Source organism: Macrotis lagotis, chromosome 1 (assembly GCF_037893015.1).
Source record: "Macrotis lagotis isolate mMagLag1 chromosome 1, bilby.v1.9.chrom.fasta, whole genome shotgun sequence".
NCBI classification, from domain to species: domain Eukaryota; kingdom Metazoa; phylum Chordata; class Mammalia; order Peramelemorphia; family Peramelidae; genus Macrotis; species Macrotis lagotis.
The window spans coordinates 873,454,228-873,466,399 of NC_133658.1; the positions used below are offsets into that span (position 1 = coordinate 873,454,228).

At 43.0% G+C, this 12,172-nt stretch overlaps 1 long non-coding RNA gene across 1 annotated transcript in view; it reads left to right on the forward strand.

Moving 5' to 3' along the window:
- Window positions 1-2,440: 2,440 nt before the first annotated feature.
- The window catches only part of LOC141491200 (uncharacterized), a 42,436-nt gene continuing 32,704 nt past the window's right edge, over window positions 2,441-12,172 (forward strand). Inside the window, exon 1 of the long non-coding RNA XR_012469522.1 lies at window positions 2,441-2,998. This is a non-coding gene — a long non-coding RNA (uncharacterized LOC141491200). The remainder of the gene's footprint in view (window positions 2,999-12,172) is intronic.

Here is a 12,172-nt window from a genome sequence, read left to right on the forward strand (position 1 = left end):
GCTTCCTTGTAGCATCATTTGTTAAAAGATAGGTTAATAACTATGGATGGGGAGTTGGAAGTCCTGAGTTCAAATCTCAGCTCTGTCGATTAATACCTGTGTGACCTTGGTCAAGTCATTTCTCTTCCTCAATTTCCTGATATGTAAATCCAGGGGGAAAGGGAATCATTGTAAAACAATCAAAACTGGAGTCTGGTAAAATTATAGACTACATTTGACCTCAGAAGAGATTTTAGAAAGCAATTCCCAACCTTCTTTGCACAGGCAAGAGATTGTGGGTATGGATAGAATGTCGGATTTGGAATTGAAAAGGTCTGAATTCAAGTCCTTCCTCAAACACTTCTTAGTTATATGATTCTGGACAAATGCCCTTGACCTTTCTCTGCCTCAAGATTTTTTCATCTGTAAAATGTTGATAATAATGCCTACCTCCCCGGATAATTGTAAGAATTAAATGAGATGATAATGGAAAAACTCTTAGCTCAGTGCCAGGGTAAGTGCTCTATTTAACTCTTAGCTATTGTTATTAGTTATTTACCTGTGTTTTGGTTAGTTTTTGCTGAGTTGTGTTTTTCCCCTTTTTGTTTTGTTAAAAAGAGTTAGTTTCTGGAGGGGGAAGGGAGAGGAAATAATTGAGATGTAAACCCAAAAAGTAGCAATATAAATTGATTTTTTAAATGTTGTGTTCTGGGGGGGAAAAGCAAAAGATTTTTTTTTTTTAGTTAGAGGTTAGAACCAAAGGCCTTTAAGATCCATCCTGAATGTAAGTCTTAAACTTGTTTTTATTATTTATTTATATTATATAAAACTTTTTCCTTAGTAACCCTTTTTATTTCCACTTTACAGGTGGGCAAACTGGGGTTCAGAAAGGCAAGACATCTTATTAAAGATCATTCAGGGCATAAGTGATAGAGCTTGTTATTAAAATGGTTGCTCCCAATGATGATGATGTTTGTCCTTCTTTCTGAAGACCATGACATCAGAGAGGTGATGCCATGACATGCAAGTGAATTGAATTTGAGTGAGGGGTGCTGTGCTAAGTCACAATCATCTGGGTCCAGAGATCAGATATAAATCAGGATGATTGGAGTGGGGGCTCATGTGAGGCAATCAGGTCACACACATAGTATCTAAGGCTGGATTTGAACTCAGGTTTTCCTGAGTTCTAATCAACACTCTATCCCCTGTGCTCCTCATAGGATGGAGATGAGGTAGGGAATGTAAAAACAGTTGGACAAGAGTTCAACTCTGGGGTCCTTTCCATTGCCTGAAGCCACCTCCCTTCCCTAAAATACTGGAGAAATTACAAGGTGACTTTCTAGTAGTCTGAGGAAGGTTAAGAGGAAATGGAGGCTCAGGGCTGTGTGAACCCTTGGTCCCATGCTTATGGTGGAGCTTGGGGATAGGATATTAGAACTGGGATTGACTTCAGATGATGAGAATCCAAGGCCACTCTGTCAGAATGGAGATGGACTCTGAGCTATCCCTTGTTACACCAGGTCCAGTTTGCAAACCTTCTTTCCTCTAAGACAGTCTCAATAAAAGAGAATTAGCTCTCCAGCCAGATATATTGGCATGTGCCACACTTGATACCTCTGTAGCAGCTTTTAAGCCCATATGATTGAGCTCAGCAAGAGAGTAGGAGCCGATGTGAGCTCCTACCTGGAGGAGGAGGTACTTTTCACCCTCCCTCAACCAGGGGATCTTTCCCACCTCCTTGGGTTACTACTGTTTCCTGGTTATTTAGGGAGATAGGATAGCCCACAGGGCTTCGGAAGCAGAGAATTGTTGAGCAGCCCCTGAGGTTCCTCAGGTTCACTGGGGCTTAGGGTAAGATGTTGGGTTTTATCTTCTTGTCTGATTGGGTCCAGGAATACTGCCTAACGTAGCCCACATAGGCTGGTCTATTCAACATCTTAGGTCTGTGAATGATAGATAGGGCTGGCCACAAGGAGGAGTACACAGTGCCTCTTAGCCAGGCCAGGGTCTATGAGTTATGGTGGAATCATGGGAGGAGACCAACAATAGGATCTAGGTTCTACATGTTGGCATGTCTCCTGTTCACTGGATCTCCATAAAATGGGGGTGGTGGTAATATGGACAAAATACTCTAGAAAAGCCATGGAGTGGAGTAAAGTAATATCAAACCTAATATATAGGGTTTTAAATGTTACAAAGACTGGGGGAAATTTAAGAAATTAGCATATAATTTTAAAACTGGAAGGACTTTTAGCATAAAGAATATCACATTTGGAAAATTCCTTAACACAAAGAAGATTCAGAGCTGTTAAAGAACCTTAGAACATGGAATGTAAGAATTGGAAGGATCTTAGAACATACGGTGTCAGAGCTAGGAGGGTCCTTAGAACCCAGGATGTCAGAGCTGGGAGGTCTCTTAGAACATAGAATGTCAGCGCTGGGAGGACCCTTAGAACACAGAATGTCAGAACTGGGAGGATCCTTAGAACAGAGAAGGTCATAGTTGGACAGGACTTTTGAAATGAAATTTGAAAGCTCAAAGGGACCATAAGGATCACTGAGTTCAGCTCCCCCCTTCTGCCACCCCCATATTTCACAAAGGAAAAAAAGCCGGACCTGGGGCCTAAGAGGATGAAATGACTTTCCTGGGGTCTCAGAGTGAACTGGTTATATCACTGAGACTGGAAACTGAAGTTTGTTGATTCCAGGACCCAAGCACTTCCTACCATGCAGGGGCTTCATGGAATCTACTACTGCTGAAAATTGGTACCTTCTCTTCAATCTCCTGGAACCCGGGGTGCTGTTTTACTGGCAGAATATAACAAATTTGAATTGTAGATGGGAATAGAAATGCTTGGCAGGCCTGGGAGAGAGGTGACAGACACCAAACATTGAAGCAAAACAGGGAAAGCTGGGAGTGTCGGACAGTCACTCAGAGCAGAGACAGGTGGAAAAGTGGATTGGAAGAGACCTGGCCCAGTCTGGCACCCCAGAGCCCTGAGGGAAGGAAGGAAGTCAGGTAAGATGTTGAGAAAGGCGGCTGGCAGAGCCAGGCTTGGCTGGATGAAGGGAGATGGGACAAGCGATAAGAGTAGGAAAAGGGGTGAGGATGCTACCTGGGTTAGAAAATACAGAGTAAATCAGATAATTTAGTCAAGGCTTTGGAAGTGCAAGGAGAAAAATAATGAAAAAGAGACCTTGTGTCTGATAGAGAAAGGAAAGAGACAAAAGGCATGATATTATATTCATTTGTGGAAAGGGTGATTCCTCCCATTCCTCAACTCTGACATTTTCTTTTTTAATTTTTTAAATTTTTTAAATTTAATATTCTCATTTTGTACTAGTATTTTTATACATTAATAAAATATTCTTGTTTAAGAGTAAACAAAATACCCCCTCCCCCCAAAAAATAGACTCGTTTGAGCGATAAAGGGGAGAGAAAAAAATTAAAATTAAAAAAATAATAGTAATAATTGTAGGTATGGCCAGGTGGCACAGTGGATGGAGCACCATGACATTTTCTTTCTAAAGTTCCTCCCAGTTCTGAAATTCTGTGTTCTAAGACCCTTCTCAGTTCTGACATTATGCATTCTAGATTCTTTCCTAGTTCCGACATTTTGTGTTTTAAGACTCTTCTCATCTGACATCATATGTTCTAAGGGCCCTCCCAGCTTTGACATCCTGGGTTCTAAGGGCCCTCCTAATTCTGACATTCTATGTTCTGAGACCCTTCTCACTTCTGCCATTATATGTTCTAAGGGTCCTCCCAGTTCTGACTTTCTGTGTTCTAAGGGCCCTCCCAGCTCTGATATCCTGGATTCTTTTTTTTTTCAATCTTTATTTAATATTTATTCTTATTTTGTACAAATAATGTTTTTTATACATTAATAAAATATTCTTGTTTAAGAGGAAATGAAATACCCCCTCCCCCAAAAAAATATAGGCTCACTTGAGCAATAAAGTAAAGGGGAGAGAAAAAAATTAAAATAAAAAAAATAACAGTAATAATTGTAGGTATGGTCAGGTCGCGCAATGGATGGAGCACCAGCCCTGGAGCCAGGAGCACCCAAGCCCATATCTGGCCCCGTACACCCAACAATCACCCAGTGTGACATGCAAGCCACCTGAACCCCACTGCCTTGCAAAAACCAAAAAAAGAAAAAAAGACCCAAAATAAAATAAAATAATAATAATAGTAGGGGTGGCTGGGTGGCAGATGGAGCATTGGCCCTTGAGCCAGGAGCACCCAGGTCCAAATCTGGCCTCAGACACCCAATGATCACCCTGCTATGCAGCCCCAGGCAGGCCACCCAGCCCCATTTGCCCTGCACCCCCCAAAAAATAATAATAATAAAAAATGTGCCTGAGTCTTTGTTCCAACACCAACAACTCTGTCATGGGTGGATCTCATTCTTTATGATAACTCCATCACAAAAGCTACTTCCATATTTTTCCACCTTTGCCATCGCTGATCGCAACTCCCTCCTTTCTTATTTCTCCACTACCATGTACTATATTTTCTCTCTCCTTTCACTCTGACTCTGCTGTAGGGTAGCTGAGTGGCGAAGCAGACAAGATCCCTGGTCCTGGGGCCAAGAGGCCCTGAGCCCCCATACCACCCCTTAGGCCCAGAATCCACTTGGCTCTATGGTCCCGGACAGGCCATCCAATCCCAGCCCCTTGCAAGAAGTAAAAAAGAAAATGTGTTATATCTGACCACTCTCCCCCCCCCCCATAGTCCATCCACTCCTCCATCACTCACATCCCCCCCTTCCCCCTGTCCCCCCCTTCTTACTCCAGATGTCTATACCCCATTGAGTATATATGCTGTTTCCTCTCCTAGTCACTTCCGATGAGAGCGAAGATTCTCTCATTCCCCCTTGCCTTCCCCTCTTCCATATCATTGCAATAGCTCATTGTAATAAAGAAAAATCTTATTATATGAAATATCTTGGCCTATTCCCCCTCTCCTTTTTCTTTCTCCCATTACATTTCCCTTTTTTCTATTGCCTCCATTTTTATACCATATTTTATCTTCAAATTCAACTTTTTCTCCTGTGCTTCAACTATAAAAGCTCTCTCTACCTGCTCTATTAACTGAAAAGGTTCATATGAGTATTATCAGTGTCATTTTTCTTTGCAGGAATGCATGCAGTTCATCCTCATTAAGTCCCTCATATTTCCCCCCTCTCCCCCAATCTCCATGCTTCACCTGAGTCCTGTATCTGAAGATCAAACCCTCTGTTCAGCTCTGGCCATTCCAAAAGGAACATTTGAAATTCCCCTGGTTCATTGAAAGTCCATCTTTTTCCCTGGAAGAGGACATTCAGCCTTGCTGGGTAGTTCATTCTTGGCTGCATTCTAAGCTCTCTTGCCTTCCAGTATATTGTATTCCAAGCCCTACAAACTTCCAATGTAGCTGCTGCTAAGTCCTGTGTGATCCTGACTGCAGCTCCATGATATTTGAACTGTGTCCTTCTGGCTGCTTGTAATATTTTCTCTTTGACTTGGGAGTTCTGGAATTTGGCTATAATATTCCTAGGGGTTGGTTTTTTGGGATCTCTTTCTCGGGGAGATCGGTGGATTCTCTCCATTTCTATTTTGCCCTCTGCTTCTAGCATATCAGGGCAATTTTCCTGTAGTAATTCTTTGAAAATGATGGCAAGGCTCTTTTCCTGATCATGACTTTCAGGTATTCCAATAATTTTTAAATTATCTTTCCTAAGTCTGTTTTCCATATCAGTTGTTTTTTCAATGAGATGTTTCACATTTTCTTCTAATTTTTCATTTTTTTTGGTTTTGAAATATTGAGTCTTGGTTTCTTGTAAATTCATCAATCTCCCTGAGTTCTATTCTTTGTCTGAAGGATTTGTTCTCCTCAGAGTTTTCTTATTTTTTTTTTCCATCTGGCCAATTTTGCTTTTTAAAGAATTCTTCTCCTCAATAACTTTTTGAACTGTTTTATACATTTGACCTAAGCTGGTTTTTAGCATGCTATTTTCTTCAGTATTTTTTTGGAGTTCCTTGACTAAGCTGCTGACTTCATTTTCATGTTTTTCCTGCATCTCTCTCCTTTCTTTTCCCAGTTTTTCTTCCAACCCCCTCATTTGATTTTCAAAGTCTTTTTTGAGCTCTGTCATAGCCTGAGCCCAATTTCTGTTTTTCTTGGAGTCTTTAGATGCAGGAGCTTGTGCTTCCTCATCTTCAGACTGAGTATTTTGATCCTTCTTGGGTTCATTTGCAAAATATTTCTCATTGGTCTTCCTCTTGTTTCTCTGCTTGCTCATTTTCCCAGCCTGAGCCTGGTTTTGGGGTTCCTCCTGAACTTTTGGGACACTCCCACAAGGATCTCAGTGTGTGAGGCTCTGTTCTCCCTCCTGGTCTGTGAATGACCATATGTGCCCCACCTCTGCCACGGGGCTGAGGTGGGGGGGGCCTGCTGTTCTATGGGGGGCCTAGACTGGGATCAGGATCTGAATGTGGTCAGAGTCCTGTTCCAGGGACCGAGGACAGAGCTTAGCAGTTTCTCTCTTCACTACCCTCCCTAGGTTCAATGGTTTCATGCCCTGGGGGCTCCTGCTTACCTGCTTCTGTTTCCTGGATCTGGGCTGTGGTGGCCACGCTGCTCTCTGTGTGCCCTGAGGGCTGGGCTTCATGTGCTCACTCTGGCAGAGGTCCCCCTCTGTTCCCCCAATTTGTGCCTGATGCTCCCCAGAGTGTAGCTCAGGAAACTCCCCCACTGCTGTGAGCCGTGGCTCCCAGCGCCTGGGGCTGCCTCCGGGAGGCTGAAGTTCTTTCGCTCTGGTGGGCTGCCCCTCTGGCAGGCCACCCCTCTAACCCCAGGGAGCAGAGCCTTTCAGCTCTTTTCCAGGTTACCTTGAGTAGGAGAACTGCCTCATTGGGTCCCTCTGTGGGTTCTGTCTCTGGAAAATTTAGAGTCCTTAGCTTATAAATTTTATGAGAGCGTCTAAGACACGATCCGTTCTTGTCGCCATCTTGGCTCCGCTATCGATATCCTAGATTCTAAGGGTCCTCCCAGCTCTGACATCCCATGTTCTAAGGACCCTCTGGTTCTGACATGCTGTGTTCTAAGGATCCTCCCAGCTGATAACCTGTGTTCTAAGGGCCCTCTGGGTTCTGACATTCTGTGTTCTAAGACCCTTCTCATTTCTGCCATCATATGTTCTAAGGGCCCTCCTAGCTCTGACATCCTGGGTTCTAAGGGGCCCTCCCAGCTCTGACATCCTGGGTTGTTCTCAGAACCCCCTCAACTGTGTTGTTCTAGTCCAGAATGAGGAATAAGCTATTCTGTCTATTTGAGGATTGGGGGAGGGGCGGGAGTCTTTTCTCTTTTCAATAGACTAACTTTTCTCATGCTCCCCACCCTCCCTTCTTCCTCCAGGCTGGGTACTCCTTTGTATTTGTTATAGCTTATTGATCAGTGGAAGAGTCTCTGCCTAGACTTTTCATCTTAAAATCTCTATTCCACACCCAGTTTCAGATCTAGATTCCCTTCCATTTCCCAGGTATGATCTCTTTGCTAGGAGAATAGTTGTGTTTTTGGACATCTATGGTCCACCCCTTCGGCTTCTGGCAAGCTGAGCTCTCTTCTCAGAGGAGCCTCAAACTGCCAGTGCCCGTTGTGCCAGAGCTCAGTGTAGTACATAGGACTGCCCAGGGCAGAGATGAGCTCACAGGAGCAGGTGTTGCAGAAATGGAGGGCAAAGCACCAACACGTCTTTTGGCCTGATCTCATCTGGGTGTCTGCCTCTTGGAGAGCTTAGAGCAAACTTGGCAGTAGAAAATGTGCACACATCCTCTCGGAAGCAGCCCTCAGGGTAGGGATGATTGATCTTCATGCAGCCCCCAACTAGGAGGATGGAGGACATGTGCTCAAGCCCCCACCCAGCTTTGAACTCCTAAACCAACACCTTCCCATCTCTCAATTTTGGCTCTTAGAAGGATGACATGGTACTTGCAGTACTGACCTTGTAGGATTTTGGGGAACAAAGGAAATCTTTAAAGTGTTATGAAACCTAGAATCTAGAGTTAGAAGGGATTCAAGAAGTTAGTCCAAACCTCTATTTGAAGAGAAATTCCCTTTGAAAGAAATTGGATAAGTAGTCATTAATTTTGCTTAAATCATTCAATCCATCAATAGATTGAGGCAGACAGTGACACAGTGGATGGAGCACTAGCCCTGGAGTCAGGCAAACCTGGGTTAAAATCCACCTCCAGGTACTAGCTGTGTGACCCTAGGTAAGTCACAACCTTTGGAAGTTTCCTTATTTTCCTCAACAATTAAAATGAGATTTGTAACATCACCTTTTCAGAAGAGTTGTGAGAATTAAATGAAATATTTTCAAACCATTTAGCACTGTATTTGAAGCATAGTAGTTGCTTTATAAATGTTTGTTGAGTCTTTTATGTTCCAGTCTAACTAAAAGATTAATCATCAAGGCAACTCATGGAATTGTCTATGAAAAGCATGGAGGGTTTGCCATACGTATCTCAGTAGATGGATGTCACCCATACTGCCGATTTCCCAGTTCCTTGAAAGTATTGTTATTGTTGTGATTATCCCATCCTGCCAGAAACCCCAAATTAGCATCACTGTCCTGACTGAGCTACAAACCTAACATCTCCAAATAGTCAACACTAACTCTTTCCTCACTTAGAAGTCAGAGTAATAAATTAAGAAGGGACCATAGAACATAGAATGTCAGATCTGGGAGGGACCTTAGAACTTAGAATGCCAGAACTGGAAGGGCTCTTAGAATTTAAAATGTTGGAATTGGGAAGTTCCTTAGAACACAGAATGTCACAGAAAACAAGTTGTAGTTTTCTTCAAATTTTTCTTGTCACTGATAGCTTTGACCCCCATCTAACTGTGAAGTTCTGTGTCATCAAATGAAGATTTTCCACTTCTGTCCTGAGGAAGCCTATGGCCAGATGATGGAATTTGGGGAGAACCTGAACTCCCTCAAAATACTCTATTGCTACACTAGTCCTTGGAACATCTGGAATTTTAAATCTAATGCTGCTTGGGTCTGGCTTGCAGTAGGTGCCTCATAAATGGCATCTCCCTCACTTTAAAAACCTTTCTGGCTTTCTTCTTCCCTTCCTTCCTCTCTTTAATAGCCTCTCTGCTTTTCTGAGTCCTATTATACCCTTGGGTGGAAAGAAACATCTTCATCCCCTCAACCCCTGGGTCTGATTCTTACCTGTTCCCATCTTTGGATTGGTTTAGAGGCAGTGAGGAGGTTTAATGAATAAGTGCTAGATCTCAAGTCAGGAACACTTGAGTTTAATTTCTTCCCTGGACCCTTGTAAGCTATTTGGTCCTGGACAAGATGCAACCCCTGTTTCTTCATCTTCAATTTGTGATAATGATAGTATCTACCTTCCAAGGTTGATGTGAGGATAAAATGAGAGAATATATGTAAAAATACTTTGCAAACCATTAAGTCCTATTTAAATGTTAGCTACTTTTTCTCTTTAAGATCCTGAGGAAATAATTAACTTTCCTGAGTCTTAGTTCCTCCTCTGTAAAAGAGATTATCAGACTAGGTGGTATCTAAGATTCCCTTTAATTCTGACATACTCTGTTCTAAGGACTGACATTCTGAATTCTAAGAGCCCTTCCAGGTCTGACATTCTGTTTTCTAAGAGCAATCTGACATTCTGTGTTCTAAGGGCCCTTCTAACTCTGACACTTTTGGTTCCTAGATCTTTCCCCTTCCCCGTTCTCACCTCTAGCTCTGTTGGTCTATGCACCTTGGTTTTTAGAAAAAAGAGCATCTCTTCTTTGGCTGAAGTTTGAATGGACCCCATGAAGACGTGACAGCCCTGGCCTAGCATCACCTATGGGTGTGCCATCTTAGAAAAAGACTCCCTGCTCAGGGTTCTTTGCAACAGTTACAGCCCTAAAATAAATGAGATGAAAGGACCTGGGAAAAAGCTTCAGGCGCTAATGAAAAATTACAAAAACAACGGGGCAAGTGCCAGCACAAACAGCACAATTAGGAGATAGCTTTTGTTCCATGAGGAACACGTGCTGGGGCCCAGGCCCCAGGCCATGGGCCTGGAGAAGGACCATTGGCCAGTCCCTAGGGGCCCTCTCCAAGTTCTGAGTCCCAGGGATGGGGCAGCATTGGTCTGGCAGGAATCCACACTCATTCATGAGGAGAGGGTTACATCCTGGGTAACAAGACAATGGCACTCTATGTTTATGCCCCCAGTTCCAGAAGTGGCCATTGGACTTGGGCTTGTTTCTTTCATCTCAGTCTTCAAATCTTCTTTCCCTCTGCAGCAAAGGCAGAGGGGTTCAGCCTGTCTGACGTTGTTAACTCATGGAAGCATTACTCAGACCAGAGTCGTGTGGCTCTTACAAATGATTTCCCATGTTGCTCACACTATACAGTTCTTTAGAGGCTTCTATCCTAATAATCCTGTGAGGTATCCTGAAGCAGTGGTAAGAGGACTGGACTTGGGTTCAAATTCTGATAAGACTCACTGATGATGTTTGTCCTCCCTTCTTGAAGAAGGCCATGACATCAGGGTGATGATGCCATGACAAGCAAGTGAATTGGATTTGAGTGAGGGGGGCTGCCTAAGTCACCAACCTCACTTTCTCCTCCAGAGCCATCTGGATCCAGTGACCAGATATGAATCAGGATGACTGGAGATGGCCCTGGATGTGAGTCAGTCAGACTTGCCCAAGGTCACACAACTGGTAAGGATCAAGTGTCTGAGGCTGGATTGGAACTCCTGTCCTCCTGACTCCAAGGGCAGTGCTCTATCCTCTCTACCACCTAGCTACCCTAAGGTTCTCTAAGGAAAAGTTAATTATCCACAATTAGTTAAGTATTTGAGCCAACATTTGATCCCACTTCTGAGACCAAGCCCATCCATTGCTTCTTCTCTGGCCCTATAATGCTAATAATTCTCTTGTTGATGGGTTATTTTGGTCCCAGCACACTGAAGGAATCAGTAGTAGTAATTCTCCTTTGTCTCTATACATACCCTCCATATAACCCCCTCCTAATTTTTTCAGTAGATTGTTCCCATTATCATTCCACTCTTTTTCCATTCTCTAATCTCCCTGTGTATTGACTTTTTCCATATTGCCTACAAACAAGCCTTTGTCTCCTCTATCATTAAAACAAAACAGAACAAAAAACCCTGGCTTGATTTTACCAACTTATTAGCTGTTGTTTGATAATTTCCTCTTCCTTCTGAGGAAGCTGTCAACACTAGATGCCTCCCACTCCTCTCTTCATAGTCCAGCTTCTAAATCCAACAACAACCTGGCTGGAGAACTCATCATTCCGTGGAAATTGCTCTTCCTAAGGTCACCAAGGATCTCTTAAATGCCAAATCAAATGGCCTTTTCTCAGTCTTCCTTTTGGTAGCCTCATCTCTAGGTCTTCATGTTTCTGCTCTTTCATGATCCTCCTCCTTCCTATCTGATCACTCCTTCTTAGAATCCTTTGTTGGGTGTTCATCTATGTCATGCCTACTAACAATGGGTATCCCCCAAGGCTCTATTCTGGGTCCTCTTCTCTTTTCCCTCTTATAATCTTGGCCTTGATGATCTCATCAGCTCCATGAATTGAACTCTTCTTTCTACTCAGATACTCCTCAGGACTAAATAACTAACCCTAATCTCTTTCCAAAAGTCCCATATCAACACCTGCTTTTCAAATATCTCTAATCAGATGTTCTGGAGACATTTCAAACTCATCATGTCCAAATCAGAACTCATTCTCATTCTCCCTAAATATTCTCTTCTTCTAAATTTCCCCTAATGCTATTGAGGGCATGACCATTGAGTCACTTGGGATTGCCATCTTGGCATCATCCTTGATTCCTCACTTTCATTTACTGCACATATCTTATTTGTGGCCAGATTTTATCATTTGTAGTTTCATAATATCTTGTGTCTACACTTGATTCTCTCTATTCACACACAAACAACTACCACCCTAATTCAGGCTCTTATCATCTTTCCCTAGATTATTGCAATAGTTTTTTAAATACATGCACACACACACACACACACATATATACATATATGTGGCAATGGGGTTAAGTGAGTTGCCCAAGGTCACAAAGCCAGGCAATTATTAAATGCCCGAGGCTGGATTCGAACTCTGATTCTCCTGACTCTAGGGCCAGTGCTTTATCCACT